The sequence below is a fragment of the Ambystoma mexicanum genome, chromosome 8 (genome assembly GCF_040938575.1).
Source record: "Ambystoma mexicanum isolate Mex_15411 chromosome 8, UKY_AmexF1_1, whole genome shotgun sequence".
In the NCBI taxonomy this organism is placed as follows: Eukaryota; Metazoa; Chordata; class Amphibia; order Caudata; family Ambystomatidae; genus Ambystoma; species Ambystoma mexicanum.
Genome location: NC_090929.1, coordinates 1,738,952,477 through 1,738,976,023, shown reverse-complemented (window position 1 = coordinate 1,738,976,023; position 23,547 = coordinate 1,738,952,477).

Below are 23,547 nucleotides of genomic sequence, written 5' to 3'. Positions count from 1 at the left end.
GCAGGTGTGAGAACACCAGAGCGGGCACTGCCCTATCAGTGCACTGTGCCCAGATTGCCTAGAACGGTGATCCCTGCAGGTGTGAGAACACCAAACCTGGCACTGCCCTCTCAGTGCACTTTTGTCCTGATTGCCTAGACTGGTGATTCCTGCAGGTGTGAGAACATCAGAGCGGGCACTGCTCTCACAGTGCACTTCTATCCTGAATGCCTAGAATGGTGATCCCTGCATATGTGAGAACACCAGACCTGGCACTGCCCTCTCAGTGCATTTCTATTCTGATTTCCTAGGATGGTGATCCCTGCAGGTGTGAGAACACCAGACCTGGCACTGCCCTCTCAGTGCACTTCTATCCCGATTGCCTAGAATGGTGATCCCTGCAGGTGGGAGAACAACAGAGCTGGCACTGCCCTCTCAGTGCACATCTATTCTGATTTCCTAGGATGGTGATCCCTGCTGGTGTGAGAACACCAGACCTGGCACTGCCCTCTAAGTGCAATTCTATTGTGATTGCCTAGAATAGTGATCCCTGCAGGTGTGAAAACACCATACCTGGCACTGCCCTCTCAGAGCACTTCTGCCCTGATTAGCTAGGATGATGATCCCTGCAGGTGTGAGAACACCAGACCTGGCACTGCCCTCTCAGTGCACTTGTATCCCGATTGCCTAGAATGGTGGTCCCTGCAGGTGGGAGAACAACAGAGCTGGCACTGCCCTCTAAGTGCACTTCTAATCTGATTTCCTAGGATGGTGATCCCTGCAGGTGTGAGAACACCAGAACTGGCACTGCCCTCTCAGTGCACTTCAATCCCGATTGCCTAGAATGGTGATCCTTGCGGATGGGAGAACAACAGAGCTGGCACTGCCCTCTAAGTGCACTTCTATTCTGATTTCCTAGGATGCTGATCCCTGCAGGTGTGAGAATACCAGACCTGGCACTGCCCTCTTAGAGCACTTTTATCCTGATTGCATAGAATGGTGATCCCTGCAGGTGTGAGAACACCAGACCTGGCACTGCCCTCTCAGAGCACTTCTGCCCTGATTAGCTAGGATGGTGATCCCTGCAGGTGTGAGAACACCACAGCAGGCACTGCCCTCTCCGTGCACATCTGCCTTGATTAGCTAGGATGGTGATCCCTGCAGGTGTGAGAACACCATTGCAGGCACTGCCCTCTCCGTGCACTTCTGCCCTGATTGCCTAGAATGGTGATCCCTGCAGGTGTGAGAACACCAGAGCAGGCACTGCCCTCTCAGTGCACTTCTATCCTGATTGCCTAGAACGGTGATCCCTGCAGGTGTGAGAACACTATGCCTGGCACTGACCCCTGAGAGCATTTCTATCCTGATTGCCTAGAATGCTGATCCCTGCAGGTGTGAGAACACCAGAGCAGGCACTGCCCTCTCCGTGCATTTCTATCCCGATTGCCTAGAATGGTGATCCCTGCATGTGTGAGAACACCAGACCTGGCACTGCCCTCTCAGTGCACTTCTATCCTGATTACCTAGAATGGTGATCCCTACATGTGTGAGAACACCTGACCTGGCACTGCCCTCTCAGTGCACTTCTATTCTGATTGCCTAGGATGGTGGTCCCTGCAGGTGTGAGAACACCAGGCATGGCACTGCCCTCTCACTGCACTTCTATCCTGATTTCCTAGAATGGTGATCCCTGCAGGTGTGAGAACACCAGGCGTGGCACAGCCCTCTCAGTGCACTTCTATTCTGATTGCCTAGAATGGTGATCCCAGCTGGTGTGAGAACACAAGAGTGGGCACTGCCCTCTCACTGCACTTCTACCCTGATTGCCTAGAATGGTGATCCCTGCATGTGTGAGAACACCAGACCTGGCACTGCCCTCTCAGTGAACTTCTATCCTGATTGCCTAGAATGGTGATCCCTGCAGGTGTGAGAACACCAGACCTGGCACTGCCATCTCAGTGCACTTCTATCTTGATTGCCTAGGATGGTGATCCCTGCAGGTGTGAGAAAACCAGACCTGGCACTGCCATCTCAGTGCACTTCTATCTTGATTGCCTAGGATGCTGATCCCTGCAGGTGTAAAACAACAGACCTGGCACTGCCATCTCAGTGCACTTCTATCTTGATTGCCTAGGATGGTGATCCCTGCAGGTGTGAGAACACCAGACCTGGCACTGCCCTCTTAGAGCACTTTTATTCTGATTGCCTAGGATGGTGATCCCTGTAGGGGTGAGAACACCAGACCTGGCACTGCCCTCTCAGAGAACTTCTATCCTGATTGCCTAGAATGGTGATCCCTGCAGGTGTGGGAACACCAGACCTTGCACTTCCCTCTCAGAACACTTATCCTGATTGCCTAGAATGGTGATCCCTGCAGGTGTGAGAACACCAGACCTGGCACTGCCCTCTCAGTGCACGTCTATCCTGATTGCCTAGAATGGTGATACCTGCAGGTGTGAGAACGCCAGACCTGACACTGCCCTTTCAGTGCACTTCTATTTCGATTGCCTAGAATACTGATCCCTGCAGGTAGGTGTGAGAACACCAGACCTGGCACTGCGCTCTCAGAGCACTTCTATCCTGATTGCCTAGAATGGTGATCCCTGCAGGTGTGAGAACACCAGACCTGGCACTGCCCTCTCAGAGCACTTCTATTCTCCTTGCCTAGAATGGTGACCCCTGCAGGTGTGAGAACACCAGACCTGGCACTGCCCTCTCAGAACACTTATCCTGATTGCCTAGAATGGTGATCCCTGCAGGTGTGAGAACACCAGACCTGGCACTGCCCTCTCAGTGCACGTCTATCCTGATTGCCTAGAATGGTGATCCCTGCAGGTGTGAGAACACCAGAGCAGGCACTGCCAGCTCAGTGCACTTCTATACTGATTGCCTAGAATGGTTATCCCTGCAGGTGTAAGAACACTATGCCCGGCACGGACCCCTGAGAGCATTTCTATCCTGATTTCCTAGGATGCTGATCCCTGCAGGTGTGAGAATACCAGATCTGGCACTGCCCTCTTAGAGCACTTTTATCCTGATTGCCTAGAATGGTGATCCCTGCAGTGGTGAGAACACCAGACCTGCAACTGCCCTCTCAGTGCAATTCCATTGCGATTGCCTAGAATAGTGATCCCTGCAGGTGTGAGAACACCATACCTGGCACTGCCCTCTCAGAGCACTTCTGCCCTGATTAGCTAGGATGGTGATCCCTGCAGGTGTGAGAACACCAGAGCAGGCACTGCCCTCTCCATGCACTTCTGCCCTGATTGCCTAGAATGGTGATCCCTGCAGGTGTGAGAACACCAGAGCAGGCACTGTCCGCTCAGTGCACTTCTATACTGATTGCCTAGAATGGTGATCCCTGCAGGTGTAAGAACACTATGCCTGGCACTGACCCCTGAGAGCATTTCTATCCTGATTGCCTAGAATGCTGATCCCTGCAAGTTTGAGAACACCAGGACTGGCACTGCACTCCCAGAGAACTTCTATCTTGATTGCCTAGGATGGTGATCCCTGCAGGTGTAAAACAACAGACCTGGCACTGCCATCTCAGTGCACTTCTTTTCTGATTGCCTTGAATCGTGACCCCTGCAGGTGTGAGAACACCGGAGTGGACCCTGCCTCTCAGTGCACTTCTATTCTGATTGCCTGGAATTGTGATCCCTGCAGGTGTGAGAACACCATACCTGGCACTGCCCTCTCAGTGCACTTCTATTCTGATTGCCTAGAATGGTGACCCCTGCAGGTGTGAGAACACCAGACCTGGCACTGCCCTCTCAGTGCACTTCTATTGTGATTGCCTAGAATGGTGATCTCTGCAGGTGTGAGAACACCAAACCTGGCACTGCCCATTCAGAGCACTCCTATCCTGATTAGCTAGGATGGTGATCCCTGCAGGTGTGAGAACACCAAACCTGGCACTGCCCTCTCAGTGCACTTCTGTCCTGATTGCCTAGAATGGTGATTCCTGCAGATGTGAGAACATCAGAGCGGGCACTGCTCTCACAGTGCACTTCTATCCTGAATGCCTAGAATGGTGATCCCTGCATGTGTGAGAACACCAGACTTGGCACTGCCCTCTCAGTGCATTTCTATTCTGATTTCCTAGGATAATGATCCCTGCAGGTGTGAGAACACCAGACCTGGCACTGCCCTCTCAGTGCACTTCTATCCCGATTGCCTAGAATGGTGATCCCTGCAGGTGGGAAAACAACAGATCTGGCACTGCCCTCTCAGTGCACTTCTATTCTGATTTCCTAGGATGGGGATCACTGCAGGTGTGAGAACACCAGACCTGGCACTGCCCTCTCAGTGCACTTCTATCCCGATTGCCTAGAATGGTGATCCTTGCGGGTGGGAGAACAACAGAGCTGGCACTGCCCTCTCAGTGCACTTCTATTCTGATTTCCTAGGATGCTGATCCCTGCAGGTGTGAGAATACCAGACCTGGCACTGCCCTCTTAGAGCACTTTTATCCTGATTGCCTAGAATGGTGATCCCTGCAGGTGTGAGAACACCAGACCTGGCACTGCCCTCTCAGTGCAATTCCATTGTGATTGCCTAGAATAGTGATCCCTGCAGGTGTGAGAACACCATACCTGGCACTGCCCTCTCAGAGCACTTCTGCCCTGATTAGCTATGATGGTGATCCCTGCAGGTGTGAGAACACCAGAGCTGGCATTGCCCTCTCAGTGCACTTCTTTTCTGATTGCCTTGAATGGTGACCCCTGCAGGTGTGAGAACACAAGAGTGGAACGTGCCTCTCAGTGCACTTCTATTCTGATTGCCTGGAATTGTGATCCCTGGAGGTGTGAGAACACCAAACCTGGCACTGCCCTCTCGGAGCACTCCTATCCTGATTTCCTAGGATGGGGATCACTGCAGGTGTGAGAACACCAGACCTGGCACTGCCCTCTCAGTGCACTTCTATCCCGATTGCCTAGAATGGTGATCCTTGCGGGTGGGAGAACAACAGAGCTGGCACTGCCCTCTCAGTGCACTTCTATTCTGATTTCCTAGGATGCTGATCCCTGCAGGTGTGAGAATACCAGACCTGGCACTGCCCTCTTAGAGCACTTTTATCCTGATTGCCTAGAATGGTGATCCCTGCAGGTGTGAGAACACCAGACCTGGCACTGCCCTCTCAGTGCAATTCCATTGTGATTGCCTAGAATAGTGATCCCTGCAGGTGTGAGAACACCATACCTGGAACTGCCCTCTCAGAGCACTTCTGCCCTGATTAGCTATGATGGTGATCCCTGCAGGTGTGAGAACACCAGAGCTGGCATTGCCATCTGAGTGCACTTCTTTTCTGATTGCCTTGAATGGTGACCCCTGCAGGTGTGAGAACACAAGAGTGGACCCTGCCTCTCAGTGCACTTCTATTCTGATTGCCTGGAATTGTGATCCCTGCAGGTGTGAGAACACCAAACCTGGCACTGCCCTCTCGGAGCACTCCTTTCCTGATTAGCTAGGATGGTGATCCCTGCAGGTGTGAGAACACCAGAGCGGGCACTGCCCTATCAGTGCACTGTGCCCAGATTGCCTAGAACGGTGATCCCTGCAGGTGTGAGAACACCAAACCTGGCACTGCCCTCTCAGTGCACTTTTGTCCTGATTGCCTAGATTGGTGATTCCTGCAGGTGTGAGAACATCAGAGCGGGCACTGCTCTCACAGTGCACTTCTATCCTGAATGCCTAGAATGGTGATCCCTGCATATGTGAGAACACCAGACCTGGCACTGCCCTCTCAGTGCATTTCTATTCTGATTTCCTAGGATGGTGATCCCTGCAGGTGTGAGAACACCAGACCTGGCACTGCCCTCTCAGTGCACTTCTATCCCGATTGCATAGAATGGTGATCCCTGCAGGTGGGAGAACAACAGAGCTGGCACTGCCCTCTCAGTGCACATCTATTCTGATTTCCTAGGATGGTGATCCCTGCTGGTGTGAGAACACCAGACCTGGCACTGCCCTCTAAGTGCAATTCTATTGTTATTGCCTAGAATAGTGATCCCTGCAGGTGTGAAAACACCATACCTGGCACTGCCCTCTCAGAGCACTTCTGCCCTGATTAGCTAGGATGATGATCCCTGCAGGTGTGAGAACACCAGACCTGGCACTGCCCTCTCAGTGCACTTGTATCCCGATTGCCTAGAATGGTGGTCCCTGCAGGTGGGAGAACAACAGAGCTGGCACTGCCCTCTAAGTGCACTTCTAATCTGATTTCCTAGGATGGTGATCCCTGCAGGTGTGAGAACACCAGAACTGGCACTGCCCTCTCAGTGCACTTCAATCCCGATTGCCTAGAATGGTGATCCTTGCGGATGGGAGAACAACAGAGCTGGCACTGCCCTCTAAGTGCACTTCTATTCTGATTTCCTAGGATGCTGATCCCTGCAGGTGTGAGAATACCAGACCTGGCACTGCCCTCTTAGAGCACTTTTATCCTGATTGCCTAGAATGGTGATCCCTGCAGGTGTGAGAACACCAGACCTGGCACTGCCCTCTCAGAGCACTTCTGCCCTGATTAGCTAGGATGGTGATCCCTGCAGGTGTGAGAACACCACAGCAGGCACTGCCCTCTCAGTGCACTTGTATCCCGATTGCCTAGAATGGTGATCCCTGCAGGTGGGAGAACAACAGAGCTGGCACTGCCCTCTCAGTGCACTTCTATCCCGATTGCCTAGAATGGTGATCCCTGCAGGTGGGAGAACAACAGAGCTGGCACTGCCCTCTCAGTGCACTTCTATTCTGATTTCCTAGGATGCTGATCCCTGCAGGTGTGAGAATACCAGACCTGGCACTGCCCTCTTAGAGCACTTTTATCCTGATTGCCTAGAATGGTGATCCCTGCAGGTGTGAGAACACCAGACCTGGCACTGCCCTCTCAGTGCAATTCCATTGTGATTGCCTAGAATAGTGATCCCTGCAGGTGTGAGAACACCAGGCATGGCACTGCCCTCTCACTGCACTTCTATCCTGATTTCCTAGAATGGTGATCCCTGCAGGTGTGAGAACACCAGGCGTGGCATAGCCCTCTCAGTGCACTTCTATTCTGATTGCCTAGAATGGTGATCCCAGCTGGTGTGAGAACACAAGAGTGGGCACTGCCCTCTCAGTGCACTTCTATCCTGATTGCCTAGAATGGTGATCCCTGCATGTGTGAGAACACCAGACCTGGCACTGCCCTCTCAGTGCATGTCTATCCTGATTGCCTAGAATGGTGATCCCTGCAGGTGTGAGAGCGCCAGACCTGACACTGCCCTTTCAGTGCACTTCTATTTCGATTGCCTAGAAGACTGATCCCTGCAGGTAGGTGTGAGAACACCAGACCTGGCACTGCCCTCTCAGAGCACTTCTATCCTGATTGCCTAGAATGGTTATCGCTGCAGGTGTGAGAACACCAGACCTGGCACTGCCCTCTCAGAGCACTTATCCTGATTGACTAGGATGGTGATCCCTGCAAGTTTGAGAACACCAGGACTGGCACTGCACTCCCAGAGCACTTCTATCCTGATTGCCTAGAATGGTGATCCCTGCAGGTGTGAGAACACCAGAGCTGGCATTGCCCTCTCAGTGCACTTCTTTTCTGATTACCTTGAATCGTGACCCCTGCAGGTGTGAGAACACCGGAGTGGACCCTGCCTCTCAGTGCACTTCTATTCTGATTGCCTGGAATTGTGATCCCTGCAGGTGTGAGAACACCAGACCTGGCACTGCCCTCTCAGTGCACTTGTATCCCGATTGCCTAGAATGGTGATCCCTGCAGGTGGGAGAACAACAGAGCTGGCACTGCCCTCTCAGTGCACTTCTATCCCGATTGCCTAGAATGGTGATCCCTGCAGGTGGGAGAATACCAGACCTGGCACTGCCCTCTTAGAGCACTTTTATCCTGATTGCCTAGAATGGGGATCCCTTCAGGTGTGAGAACACCAGACCTGGCACTGCCCTCTCAGTGCAATTCCATTGTGATTGCCTAGAATAGTGATCCCTGCAGGTGTGAGAGCACCATACCTGGCACTGCCCTCTCAGAGCACTTCTGCCCTAATTAGCTAGGATGGTGATCCCTGCAGATGTGAGAACACCAGAGCAGGCACTGCCCTCTCCATGCACTTCTGCCCTGATTGCCTAGAATGGTGATCCCTGCAGGTGTGAGAACACCAGAGCAGGCACTGCCCGCTCAGTGCACTTCTATACTGATTGCCTAGAATGGTGATCCCTGCAGGTGTAAGAACACTATGCCTGGCACTGACCACTGAGAGCATTTCTATCCTGATTGCCTAGAATGCTGATCCCTGCAAGTTTGAGAACACCATGACTGGCACTGCACTCCCAGAGCACTTCTATCTTGATTGCCTAGGATGGTGATCCCTGCAGGTGTGAGAACACGAGACCTGGCACTGCCCTCTCAGAGCATTTCTATCCTGATTGCCTAGAAAGGTGATCCCTGCAGGTGTGGGAACACCAGACCTGGCACTGCCCTCTCAGAGCACTTATCCTGATTGCCTAGAATGGTGATCCCTGCAGGTGTGAGAACACCAGACCTGGCACTGCCCTCTCAGTGCACGTCTATCCTGATTGCCTAGAATGGTGATCCTTGCAGGTGTGAGAACGCCACACCTGACACTGCCCTTTCACTGCACTTCTATTTCGATTGCCTAGAATACTGATCCCTGCAGGTAGGTGTGAGAACACCAGACCTGGCACTGCCTTCTCAGAGCATTTATCCTGATTGACTAGGATCGTGATCCCTGCAGGTTTGAGAACACCAGAGCTGGCATTGCCCTCTCAGTGCACTTCTTTTCTGATTGCCTTGAATCGTGACCCCTGCAGGTGTGAGAACACCGGAGTGGACCCTGCCTCTCAGTGCACTTCTATTCTGATTGCCTGGAATTGTGATCCCTGCAGGTGTGAGAACACCATACCTGGCACTGCCCTCTCAGTGCACTTCTATTCTGATTGCCTAGGATGGTGATCCCTGTAGGTGTGAGAACACCAGACCTGGCACTGCTCTCTCAGAGCACTTCTATCCTGATTGCCTAGAATGGTGATCCCTGCAGGTGTGAGAACACCAGACCTGGCACTGCCCTCTCAGTGCACTTATCCTGATTGCCTAGAATGGTGATTCCTGCAGGTGTGAGAACACCAGAGCTGGCATTGCCCTCTCAGTGCACTTCTTTTCTGATTGCCTTGAATCGTGACCCCAGCAGGTGTGAGAACACCGGAGTGGACCCTGCCTCTCAGTGCACTTCTATTCTGATTGCCTGGAATTGTGATCCCTGCAGGTGTGAGAACACCATACCTGGCACTGCCCTCTCAGTGCACTTCTATTCTGATTGCCTAGGATGGTGATCCCTGTAGGTGTGAGAACACCAGACCTGGCACTGCTCTCTCAGAGCACTTCTATCCTGATTGCCTAGAATGGTGATCCCTGCAGGTGTGAGAACACCAGACCTGGCACTGCCCTCTCAGTGCACTTATCCTGATTGCCTAGAATGGTGATTCCTGCAGGTGTGAGAACACCAGACCTGGCACTGCCCTTTCAGTGCACTTCTATTTCGATTGCCTAGAATACTGATCCCTGCAGGTGTGAGAACACTAGACCTGGCACTGCCCTCTCAGAGCACTTATCCTGATTGACTAGGATGGTGATCCCTGCAAGTTTGAGAACACCAGGACTGGCACTGCACTCCCAGAGCACTTCTATCCTGATTGGCTAGAATGGTGATCCCTGCAGGTGTGAGAACACCAGAGCTGGCATTGCCCTCTCAGTGCACTTCTTTTCTGATTGCCTTGAATCGTGACCCCTGCAGGTGTGAGAACACCTGAGTGGACCCTGCCTCTCAGTGCACTTCTATTCTGATTGCCTGGAATTGTGATCCCTGCAGGTGTGAGAACACCATACCTGGCACTGCCCTCTCAGTGCACTTCTATTCTGATTGCCTAGAATGGTGACCCCTGCAGGTGTGAGAACACCAGACCTGGCAATGCCCTCTCAGTGCACTTCTGTCCTGATTGCCTAGAATGGTGATCCCTGCAGGTGTGAGAACACCAGACCTGGCACTGCCCTCTCAGAGCACTTCTATCCTGATTGCGTAGAATGGTGATCCCTGCAGGTGTGAGAACACAAGAGTGGGCACTGCCGTCTCAGTGCACTTCTATTCTGATTGCCTAGAATGCTGATCCCTGCAGGTGTAAAACAACAGACCTGGCACTGCCATCTCAGTGCACTACTATCTTGATTGCCTAGGATGGTGATCCCTGCAGGCGTGAGAACACCAGACCTGGCACTGCCCTCTCAGCGCACTTCTATTCTGATTGCCTAGGATGGTGATCCCTGCAGGCGTGAGAACACCAGACCTGGCACTGCCCTCTCAGCGCACTTCTATTCTGATTGCCTAGGATGGTGATCCCTGCAGGTGTGAGAACACCATACCTGGCACTGCCCTCTCAGCGCACTTCTATTCTGATTGCCTAGAATGGTGACCCCTGCAGGTGTGAGAACACCAGACCTGGCACTGCCCTCTCAGTGCACTTCTGTCCTGATTGCCTAGAATGGTGATCCCTGCAGGTGTGAGAACACCAGACCTGGCACTGCCCTCTCAGAGCACTTCTATTCTGATTGCCTAGAATGGTGACCCCTGCAGGTGTGAGAACACCAGACCTGGCACTGCCCTCTCAGAGCACTTCTATCCTGATTGCGTAGAATGGTGATCCCTGCAGGTGTGAGAACACCAGAGCTGGCATTGCCCTCTCAGTGCACTTCTTTTCTGATTGCTTTGAATCGTGACCCCTGCAGGTGTGAGAACACCGGAGTGGACCCTGCCTCTCAGTGCACTTCTATTCTGATTGCCTGGAATTGTGATCCCTGCAGGTGTGAAAACACCAGACCTGGCACTGCCCTCTCAGTGCACTTCTGTCCTGATTGCCTAGAATGGTGATCCCTGCAAGTGTGAGAACACCAGACCTGGCACTGCCCTCTCAGTGCACTTCTATTCTGATTGCCCAGAATGCTGATCCCTGCAGGACCTGGCACTGCCATCTCATTGCACTACTATCTTGATTGCCTAGGATGGTGATCCCTGCAGGTGTGAGAACACCAGACCTGGCACTGCCCTCTCAGCGCACTTCTATTCTGATTGCCTAGGATGGTGATCCCTGTAGGTGTGAGAACACCAGACCTGGCACTGCTCTCTCAGAGCACTTCTATCCTGATTGCCTAGAATGGTGATCCCTGCAGGTGAGAGAACACCATACCTGGCACTGCCCTCTCAGAGCACTTCTGCCCTGATTAGCTAGGATGGTGATCCCTGCAGGTGTGAGAACAGCAGAGCAGGCACTGCCCTCTCCATGCACTTCTGCCCTGATTGCCTAGAATGGTGATCCCTGCAGGTGTGAGAACACCAGAGCAGGCACTGTCCGCTCAGTGCACTTCTATACTGATTGCCTAGAATGGTGATCCCTGCAGGTGTAAGAACACTATGCCTGGCACTGACCCCTGAGAGCATTTCTATCCTGATTGCCTAGAATGCTGATCCCTGCAAGTTTGAGAACACCAGGACTGGCACTGCACTCCCAGAGCACTTCTATCTTGATTGCCTAGGATGGTGATCCCTGCAGGTGTAAAACAACAGACCTGGCACTGCCATCTCAGTGCACTTCTTTTCTGATTGCCTTGAATCGTGACCCCTGCAGGTGTGAGAACACCGGCGTGGACCCTGCCTCTCAGTGCACTTCTATTCTGATTGCCTGGAATTGTGATCCCTGCAGGTGTGAGAACACCATACCTGGCACTGCCCTCTCAGTGCACTTCTATTCTGATTGCCTAGAATGGTGACCCCTGCAGGTGTGAGAACACCAGACCTGGCACTGCCCTCTCAGTGCACTTCTATTGTGATTGCCTAGAATGGTGATCTCTGCAGGTGTGAGAACACCAAACCTGGCACTGCGCTCTCAGAGCACTTCTATCCTGATTGCCTAGAATGGTGATCCCTGCAGGTGTGAGAACACCAGACCTGGCACTGCCCTCTCAGAGCACTTCTATTCTCCTTGCCTAGAATGGTGACCCCTGCAGGTGTGAGAACACCAGACCTGGCACTGCCCTCTCAGAACACTTATCCTGATTGCCTAGAATGGTGATCCCTGCAGGTGTGAGAACACCAGACCTGGCACTGCCCTCTCAGTGCACGTCTATCCTGATTGCCTAGAATGGTGATCCCTGCAGGTGTGAGAACACCAGAGCAGGCACTGCCAGCTCAGTGCACTTCTATACTGATTGCCTAGAATGGTTATCCCTGCAGGTGTAAGAACACTATGCCTGGCACGGACCCCTGAGAGCATTTCTATCCTGATTTCCTAGGATGCTGATCCCTGCAGGTGTGAGAATACCAGATCTGGCACTGCCCTCTTAGAGCACTTTTATCCTGATTGCCTAGAATGGTGATCCCTGCAGTGGTGAGAACACCAGACCTGCAACTGCCCTCTCAGTGCAATTCCATTGTGATTGCCTAGAATAGTGATCCCTGCAGGTGTGAGAACACCATACCTGGCACTGCCCTCTCAGAGCACTTCTGCCCTGATTAGCTAGGATGGTGATCCCTGCAGGTGTGAGAACACCAGAGCAGGCACTGCCCTCTCCATGCACTTCTGCCCTGATTGCCTAGAATGGTGATCCCTGCAGGTGTGAGAACACCAGAGCAGGCACTGTCCGCTCAGTGCACTTCTATACTGATTGCCTAGAATGGTGATCCCTGCAGGTGTAAGAACACTATGCCTGGCACTGACCCCTGAGAGCATTTCTATCCTGATTGCCTAGAATGCTGATCCCTGCAAGTTTGAGAACACCAGGACTGGCACTGCACTCCCAGAGCACTTCTATCTTGATTGCCTAGGATGGTGATCCCTGCAGGTGTAAAACAACAGACCTGGCACTGCCATCTCAGTGCACTTCTTTTCTGATTGCCTTGAATCGTGACCCCTGCAGGTGTGAGAACACCGGAGTGGACCCTGCCTCTCAGTGCACTTCTATTCTGATTGCCTGGAATTGTGATCCCTGCAGGTGTGAGAACACCATACCTGGCACTGCCCTCTCAGTGCACTTCTATTCTGATTGCCTAGAATGGTGACCCCTGCAGGTGTGAGAACACCAGACCTGGCACTGCCCTCTCAGTGCACTTCTATTGTGATTGCCTAGAATGGTAATCTCTGCAGGTGTGAGAACACCAAACCTGGCACTGCCCATTCAGAGCACTCCTATCCTGATTAGCTAGGATGGTGATCCCTGCAGGTGTGAGAACACCAGAGCGGGCACTGCCATATCAGTGCACTGTGCCCAGATTTCCTAGAACGGTGATCCCTGCAGGTGTGAGAACACCAAACCTGGCACTGCCCTCTCAGTGCACTTCTGTCCTGATTGCCTAGAATGGTGATTCCTGCAGATGTGAGAACATCAGAGCGGGCACTGCTCTCACAGTGCACTTCTATCCTGAATGCCTAGAATGGTGATCCCTGCATGTGTGAGAACACCAGACTTGGCACTGCCCTCTCAGTGCATTTCTATTCTGATTTCCTAGGATAATGATCCCTGCAGGTGTGAGAACACCAGACCTGGCACTGCCCTCTCAGTGCACTTCTATCCCGATTGCCTAGAATGGTGATCCCTGCAGGTGGGAAAACAACAGATCTGGCACTGCCCTCTCAGTGCACTTCTATTCTGATTTCCTAGGATGGGGATCACTGCAGGTGTGAGAACACCAGACCTGGCACTGCCCTCTCAGTGCACTTCTATCCCGATTGCCTAGAATGGTGATCCTTGCGGGTCGGAGAACAACAGAGCTGGCACTGCCCTCTCAGTGCACTTCTATTCTGATTTCCTAGGATGCTGATCCCTGCAGGTGTGAGAATACCAGACCTGGCACTGCCCTCTTAGAGCACTTTTATCCTGATTGCCTAGAATGGTGATCCCTGCAGGTGTGAGAACACCAGACCTGGCACTGCCCTCTCAGTGCAATTCCATTGTGATTGCCTAGAATAGTGATCCCTGCAGGTGTGAGAACACCATACCTGGCACTGCCCTCTCAGACCACTTCTGCCCTGATTAGCTATGATGGTGATCCCTGCAGGTGTGAGAACACCAGAGCTGGCATTGCCCTCTCAGTGCACTTCTTTTCTGATTGCCTTGAATGGTGACCCCTGCAGGTGTGAGAACACAAGAGTGGAACGTGCCTCTCAGTGCACTTCTATTCTGATTGCCTGGAATTGTGATCCCTGGAGGTGTGAGAACACCAAACCTGGCACTGCCCTCTCGGAGCACTCCTATCCTGATTTCCTAGGATGGGGATCACTGCAGGTGTGAGAACACCAGACCTGGCACTGCCCTCTCAGTGCACTTCTATCCCGATTGCCTAGAATGGTGATCCTTGCGGGTGGGAGAACAACAGAGCTGGCACTGCCCTCTCAGTGCACTTCTATTCTGATTTCCTAGGATGCTGATCCCTGCAGGTGTGAGAATACCAGACCTGGCACTGCCCTCTTAGAGCACTTTTATCCTGATTGCCTAGAATGGTGATCCCTGCAGGTGTGAGAACACCAGACCTGGCACTGCCCTCTCAGTGCAATTCCATTGTGATTGCCTAGAATAGTGATCCCTGCAGGTGTGAGAACACCATACCTGGAACTGCCCTCTCAGAGCACTTCTGCCCTGATTAGCTATGATGGTGATCCCTGCAGGTGTGAGAACACCAGAGCTGGCATTGCCATCTGAGTGCACTTCTTTTCTGATTGCCTTGAATGGTGACCCCTGCAGGTGTGAGAACACAAGAGTGGACCCTGCCTCTCAGTGCACTTCTATTCTGATTGCCTGGAATTGTGATCCCTGCAGGTGTGAGAACACCAAACCTGGCACTGCCCTCTCGGAGCACTCCTTTCCTGATTAGCTAGGATGGTGATCCCTGCAGGTGTGAGAACACCAGAGCGGGCACTGCCCTATCAGTGCACTGTGCCCAGATTGCCTAGAACGGTGATCCCTGCAGGTGTGAGAACACCAAACCTGGCACTGCCCTCTCAGTGCACTTTTGTCCTGATTGCCTAGACTGGTGATTCCTGCAGGTGTGAGAACATCAGAGCGGGCACTGCTCTCACAGTGCACTTCTATCCTGAATGCCTAGAATGGTGATCCCTGCATATGTGAGAACACCAGACCTGGCACTGCCCTCTCAGTGCATTTCTATTCTGATTTCCTAGGATGGTGATCCCTGCAGGTGTGAGAACACCAGACCTGGCACTGCCCTCTCAGTGCACTTCTATCCCGATTGCATAGAATGGTGATCCCTGCAGGTGGGAGAACAACAGAGCTGGCACTGCCCTCTCAGTGCACATCTATTCTGATTTCCTAGGATGGTGATCCCTGCTGGTGTGAGAACACCAGACCTGGCACTGCCCTCTAAGTGCAATTCTATTGTGATTGCCTAGAATAGTGATCCCTGCAGGTGTGAAAACACCATACCTGGCACTGCCCTCTCAGAGCACTTCTGCCCTGATTAGCTAGGATGATGATCCCTGCAGGTGTGAGAACACCAGACCTGGCACTGCCCTCTCAGTGCACTTGTATCCCGATTGCCTAGAATGGTGGTCCCTGCAGGTGGGAGAACAACAGAGCTGGCACTGCCCTCTAAGTGCACTTCTAATCTGATTTCCTAGGATGGTGATCCCTGCAGGTGTGAGAACACCAGAACTGGCACTGCCCTCTCAGTGCACTTCAATCCCGATTGCCTAGAATGGTGATCCTTGCGGATGGGAGAACAACAGAGCTGGCACTGCCCTCTAAGTGCACTTCTATTCTGATTTCCTAGGATGCTGATCCCTGCAGGTGTGAGAATACCAGACCTGGCACTGCCCTCTTAGAGCACTTTTATCCTGATTGCCTAGAATGGTGATCCCTGCAGGTGTGAGAACACCAGACCTGGCACTGCCCTCTCAGAGCACTTCTGCCCTGATTAGCTAGGATGGTGATCCCTGCAGGTGTGAGAACACCACAGCAGGCACTGCCCTCTCAGTGCACTTGTATCCCGATTGCCTAGAATGGTGATCCCTGCAGGTGGGAGAACAACAGAGCTGGCACTGCCCTCTCAGTGCACTTCTATCCCGATTGCCTAGAATGGGGATCCCTGCAGGTGGGAGAACAACAGAGCTGGCACTGCCCTCTCAGTGCACTTCTATTCTGATTTCCTAGGATGCTGATCCCTGCAGGTGTGAGAATACCAGACCTGGCACTGCCCTCTTAGAGCACTTCTATCCCGATTGCCTATAATGGTGATCCTTGCGGGTGGGAGAACAACAGAGCTGGCACTGCCCTCTCAGTGCACTTCTATTCTGATTTCCTAGGATGCTGATCCCTGCAGGTGTGAGAATACCAGACCTGGCACTGCCCTCTTAGAGCACTTTTATCCTGATTGCCTAGAATGGTGATCCCTGCAGGTGTGAGAACACCAGACCTGGCACTGCCCTCTCAGTGCAATTCCATTGTGATTGCCTAGAATAGTGATCCCTGCAGGTGTGAGAACACCAGGCATGGCACTGCCCTCTCACTGCACTTCTATCCTGATTTCCTAGAATGGTGATCCCTGCAGGTGTGAGAACACCAGGCGTGGCATAGCCCTCTCAGTGCACTTGTATTCTGATTGCCTAGAATGGTGATCCCAGCTGGTGTGAGAACACAAGAGTGGGCACTGCCCTCTCAGTGCACTTCTATCCTGATTGCCTAGAATGGTGATCCCTGCATGTGTGAGAACACCAGACCTGGCACTGCCCTCTCAGTGCATGTCTATCCTGATTGCCTAGAATGGTGATCCCTGCAGGTGTGAGAGCGCCAGACCTGACACTGCCCTTTCAGTGCACTTCTATTTCGATTGCCTAGAAGACTGATCCCTGCAGGTAGGTGTGAGAACACCAGACCTGGCACTGCCCTCTCAGAGCACTTCTATCCTGATTGCCTAGAATGGTGATCGCTGCAGGTGTGAGAACACCAGACCTGGCACTGCCCTCTCAGAGCACTTATCCTGATTGACTAGGATGGTGATCCCTGCAAGTTTGAGAACACCAGGACTGGCACTGCACTCCCAGAGCACTTCTATCCTGATTGCCTAGAATGGTGATCCCTGCAGGTGTGAGAACACCAGAGCTGGCATTGCCCTCTCAGTGCACTTCTTTTCTGATTACCTTGAATCGTGACCCCTGCAGGTGTGAGAACACCGGAGTGGACCCTGCCTCTCAGTGCACTTCTATTCTGATTGCCTGGAATTGTGATCCCTGCAGGTGTGAGAACACCAGACCTGGCACTGCCCTCTCAGTGCACTTGTATCCCGATTGCCTAGAATGGTGATCCCTGCAGGTGGGATAACAACAGAGCTGGCACTGCCCTCTCAGTGCACTTCTATCCCGATTGCCTAGAATGGTGATCCCTGCAGGTGGGAGAATACCAGACCTGGCACTGCCCTCTTAGAGCACTTTTATCCTGATTGCCTAGAATGGTGATCCCTTCAGCTGTGAGAACACCAGACCTGGCACTGCCCTCTCAGTGCAATTCCATTGTGATTGCCTAGAATAGTGATTCCTGCAGGTGTGAGAGCACCATACCTGGCACTGCCCTCTCAGAGCACTTCTGCCCTAATTAGCTAGGATGGTGATCCCTGCAGATGTGAGAACACCAGAGCAGGCACTGCCCTCTCCATGCACTTCTGCCCTGATTGCCTAGAATGGTGATCCCTGCAGGTGTGAGAACACCAGAGCAGGCACTGCCCGCTCAGTGCACTTCTATACTGATTGCCTAGAATGGTGATCCCTGCAGGTGTAAGAACACTATGCCTGGCACTGACCCCTGAGAGCATTTCTATCCTGATTGCCTAGAATGCTGATCCCTGCAAGTTTGAGAACACCATGACTGGCACTGCACTCCCAGAGCACTTCTATCTTGATTGCCTAGGATGGTGATCCCTGCAGGTGTGAGAACACGAGACCTGGCACTGCCCTCTCAGAGCATTTCTATCCTGATTGCCTAGAAAGGTGATCCCTGCAGGTGTGGGAACACCAGACCTGGCACTGCCCTCTCAGAGCACTTATCCTGATTGCCTAGAATGGTGATCCCTGCAGGTGTGAGAACACCAGACCTGGCACTGCCCTCTCAGTGCACGTCTATCCTGATTGCCTAGAATGGTGATCCTTGCAGGTGTGAGAACGCCACACCTGACACTGCCCTTTCACTGCACTTCTATTTCGATTGCCTAGAATACTGATCCCTGCAGGTAGGTTTGAGAACACCAGACCTGGCACTGCCTTCTCAGAGCACTTATCCTGATTGACTAGGATCGTGATCCCTGCAGGTTTGAGAACACCAGAGCTGGCATTGCCCTCTCAGTGCACTTCTTTTCTGATTGCCTTGAATCGTGACCCCTGCAGGTGTGAGAACACCGGAGTGGACCCTGCCTCTCAGTGCACTTCTATTCTGATTGCCTGGAATTGTGATCCCTGCAGGTGTGAGAACACCATACCTGGCACTGCCCTCTCAGTGCACTTCTATTCTGATTGCCTAGGATGGTGATCCCTGTAGGTGTGAGAACACCAGACCTGGCACTGCTCTCTCAGAGCACTTCTATCCTGATTGCCTAGAATGGTGATCCCTGCAGGTGTGAGAACACCAGACCTGGCACTGCCCTCTCAGTGCACTTATCCTGATTGCCTAGAATGGTGATTCCTGCAGGTGTGAGAACACCAGAGCTGGCATTGCCCTCTCAGTGCACTTCTTTTCTGATTGCCTTGAATCGTGACCCCTGCAGGTGTGAGAACACCGGAGTGGACCCTGCCTCTCAGTGCACTTCTATTCTGATTGCCTGGAATTGTGATCCCTGCAGGTGTGAGAACACCATACCTGGCACTGCCCTCTCAGTGCACTTCTATTCTGATTGCCTAGGATGGTGATCCCTGTAGGTGTGAGAACACCAGACCTGGCACTGCTCTCTCAGAGCACTTCTATCCTGATTGCCTAGAATGGTGATCCCTGCAGGTGTGAGAACACCAGACCTGGCACTGCCCTCTCAGTGCACTTATCCTGATTGCCTAGAATGGTGATTCCTGCAGGTGTGAGAACACCAGACCTGGCACTGCCCTTTCAGTGCACTTCTATTTCGATTGCCTAGAATACTGATCCCTGCAGGTGTGAGAACACCAGACCTGGCACTGCCCTCTCAGAGCACTTATCCTGATTGACTAGGATGGTGATCCCTGCAAGTTTGAGAACACCAGGACTGGCACTGCACTCCCAGAGCACTTCTATCCTGATTGGCTAGAATGGTGATCCCTGCAGGTGTGAGAACACCAGAGCTGGCATTGCCCTCTCAGTGCACTTTTTTTCTGATTGCCTTGAATTGTGACCCCTGCAGGTGTGAGAACACCTGAGTGGACCCTGCCTCTCAGTGCACTTCTATTCTGATTGCCTGGAATTGTGATCCCTGCAGGTGTGAGAACACCATACCTGGCACTGCCCTCTCAGTGCACTTCTATTCTGATTGCCTAGAATGGTGACCCCTGCAGGTGTGAGAACACCAGACCTGGCACTGCCCTCTCAGTGCACTTCTGTCCTGATTGCCTAGAATGGTGATCCCTGCAGGTGTGAGAACACCAGACCTGGCACTGCCCTCTCAGAGCACTTCTATCCTGATTGCGTAGAATGGTGATCCCTGCAGGTGTGAGAACACAAGAGTGGGCACTGCCGTCTCAGTGCACTTCTATTCTGATTGCCTAGAATGCTGATCCCTGCAGGTGTAAAACAACAGACCTGGCACTGCCATCTCAGTGCACTACTATCTTGATTGCCTAGGATGGTGATCCCTGCAGGCGTGAGAACACCAGACCTGGCACTGCCCTCTCAGCGCACTTCTATTCTGATTGCCTAGGATGGTGATCCCTGCAGGCGTGAGAACACCAGACCTGGCACTGCCCTCTCAGCGCACTTCTATTCTGATTGCCTAGGATGGTGATCCCTGCAGGTGTGAGAACACCATACCTGGCACTGCCCTCTCAGCGCACTTCTATTCTGATTGCCTAGAATGGTGACCCCTGCAGGTGTGAGAACACCAGACCTGGCACTGCCCTCTCAGTGCACTTCTGTCCTGATTGCCTAGAATGGTGATCCCTGCAGGTGTGAGAACACCAGACCTGGCACTGCCCTCTCAGAGCACTTCTATTCTGATTGCCTAGAATGGTGACCCCTGCAGGTGTGAGAACACCAGACCTGGCACTGCCCTCTCAGAGCACTTCTATCCTGATTGTGTAGAATGGTGATCCCTGCAGGTGTGAGAACACCAGAGCTGGCATTGCCCTCTCAGTGCACTTCTTTTCTGATTGCTTTGAATCGTGACCCCTGCAGGTGTGAGAACACCGGAGTGGACCCTGCCTCTCAGTGCACTTCTATTCTGATTGCCTGGAATTGTGATCCCTGCAGGTGTGAAAACACCAGACCTGGCACTGCCCTCTCAGTGCACTTCTGTCCTGATTGCCTAGAATGGTGATCCCTGCAAGTGTGAGAACACCAGACCTGGCACTGCCCTCTCAGTGCACTTCTATTCTGATTGCCCAGAATGCTGATCCCTGCAGGACCTGGCACTGCCATCTCATTGCACTACTATCTTGACTGCCTAGGATGGTGATCCCTGCAGGTGTGAGAACACCAGACCTGGCACTGCCCTCTCAGCGCACTTCTATTCTGATTGCCTAGGATGGTGATCCCTGTAGGTGTGAGAACACCAGACCTGGCACTGCTCTCTCAGAGCACTTCTATCCTGATTGCCTAGAATGGTCATCCCTGCAGGTGAGAGAACACCATACCTGGCACTGCCCTCTCAGAGCACTTCTGCCCAGATTAGCTAGGATGGTGATCCCTGCAGGTGTGAGAACACCAGAGCAGGCACTGCCCTCTCCATGCACTTCTGCCCTGATTGCCTAGAATGGTGATCCCTGCAGGTGTGAGAACACCAGAGCAGGCACTGTCCGCTCAGTGTACTTCTATACTGATTGCCTAGAATGGTGATCCCTGCAGGTGTAAGAACACTATGCCTGGCACTGACCCCTGAGAGCATTTCTATCCTGATTGCCTAGAATGCTGATCCCTGCAAGTTTGAGAACACCAGGACTGGCACTGCACTCCCAGAGCACTTCTATCTTGATTGCCTAGGATGGTGATCCCTGCAGGTGTAAAACAACCGACCTGGCACTGCCATCTCAGTGCACTTCTTTTCTGATTGCCTTGAATCGTGACCCCTGCAGGTGTGAGAACACCGGAGTGGACCCTGCCTCTCAGTGCACTTCTATTCTGATTGCCTGGAATTGTGATCCCTGCAGGTGTGAGAACACCATACCTGGCACTGCCCTCTCAGTGCACTTCTATTCTGATTGCCTAGAATGGTGACCCCTGCAGGTGTGAGAACACCAGACCTGGCACTGCCCTCTCAGTGCACTTCTATTGTGATTGCCTAGAATGGTGATCTCTGCAGGTGTGAGAACACCAAACCTGGCACTGCCCATTCAGAGCACTCCTATCCTGATTAGCTAGGATGGTGATCCCTGCAGGTGTGAGAACACCAGAGCGGGCACTGCCATATCAGTGCACTGTGCCCAGATTTCCTAGAACGGTGATCCCTGCAGGTGTGAGAACACCAAACCTGGCACTGCCCTCTCAGTGCACTTCTGTCCTGATTGCCTAGAATGGTGATTCCTGCAGATGTGAGAACATCAGAGCGGGCACTGCTCTCACAGTGCACTTCTATCCTGAATGCCTAGAATGGTGATCCCTGCATGTGTGAGAACACCAGACTTGGCACTGCCCTCTCAGTGCATTTCTATTCTGATTTCCTAGGATAATGATCCCTGCAGGTGTGAGAACACCAGACCTGGCACTGCCCTCTCAGTGCACTTCTATCCCGATTGCCTAGAATGGTGATCCCTGCAGGTGGGAAAACAACAGATCTGGCACTGCCCTCTCAGTGCACTTCTATTCTGATTTCCTAGGATGGGGATCACTGCAGGTGTGAGAACACCAGACCTGGCACTGCCCTCTCAGTGCACTTCTATCCCGATTGCCTAGAATGGTGATCCCTGCAGGTGGGAAAACAACAGATCTGGCACTGCCCTCTCAGTGCACTTCTATTCTGATTTCCTAGGATGGGGATCACTGCAGGTGTGAGAACACCAGACCTGGCACTGCCCTCTCAGTGCACTTCTATCCCGATTGCCTAGAATGGTGATCCCTGCAGGTGTGAGAATACCAGACCTGGCACTGCCCTCTTAGAGCACTTTTATCCTGATTGCCTAGAATGGTGATCCCTGCAGGTGTGAGAACACCAGACCTGGCACTGCCCTCTCAGTGCAATTCCATTGTGATTGCCTAGAATAGTGATCCCTGCAGGTGTGAGAACACAAGAGTGGACCCTGCCTCTCAGTGCACTTCTATTCTGATTGCCTGGAATTGTGATCCCTGCAGGTGTGAGAACACCAAACCTGGCACTGCCCTCTCGGAGCACTCCTTTCCTGATTAGCTAGGATGGTGATCCCTGCAGGTGTGAGAACACCAGAGCGGGCACTGCCCTATCAGTGCACTGTGCCCAGATTGCCTAGAACGGTGATCCCTGCAGGTGTGAGAACACCAAACCTGGCACTGCCCTCTCAGTGCACTTTTGTCCTGATTGCCTAGACTGGTGATTCCTGCAGGTGTGAGAACATCAGAGCGGGCACTGCTCTCACAGTGCACTTCTATCCTGAATGCCTAGAATGGTGATCCCTGCATATGTGAGAACACCAGACCTGGCACTGCCCTCTCAGTGCATTTCTATTCTGATTTCCTAGGATGGTGATCCCTGCAGGTGTGAGAACACCAGACCTGGCACTGCCCTCTCAGTGCACTTCTATCCCGATTGCCTAGAATGGTGATCCCTGCAGGTGGGAGAACAACAGAGCTGGCACTGCCCTCTCAGTGCACATCTATTCTGATTTCCTAGGATGGTGATCCCTGCTGGTGTGAGAACACCAGACCTGGCACTGCCCTCTAAGTGCAATTCTATTGTGATTGCCTAGAATAGTGATCCCTGCAGGTGTGAAAACACCATACCTGGCACTGCCCTCTCAGAGCACTTCTGCCCTGATTAGCTAGGATGATGATCCCTGCAGGTGTGAGAACACCAGACCTGGCACTGCCCTCTCAGTGCACTTGTATCCCGATTGCCTAGAATGGTGGTCCCTGCAGGTGGGAGAACAACAGAGCTGGCACTGCCCTCTAAGTGCACTTCTAATCTGATTTCCTAGGATGGTGATCCCTGCAGGTGTGAGAACACCAGAACTGGCACTGCCCTCTCAGTGCACTTCAATCCCGATTGCCTAGAATGGTGATCCTTGCGGATGGGAGAACAACAGAGCTGGCACTGCCCTCTAAGTGCACTTCTATTCTGATTTCCTAGGATGCTGATCCCTGCAGGTGTGAGAATACCAGACCTGGCACTGCCCTCTTAGAGCACTTTTATCCTGATT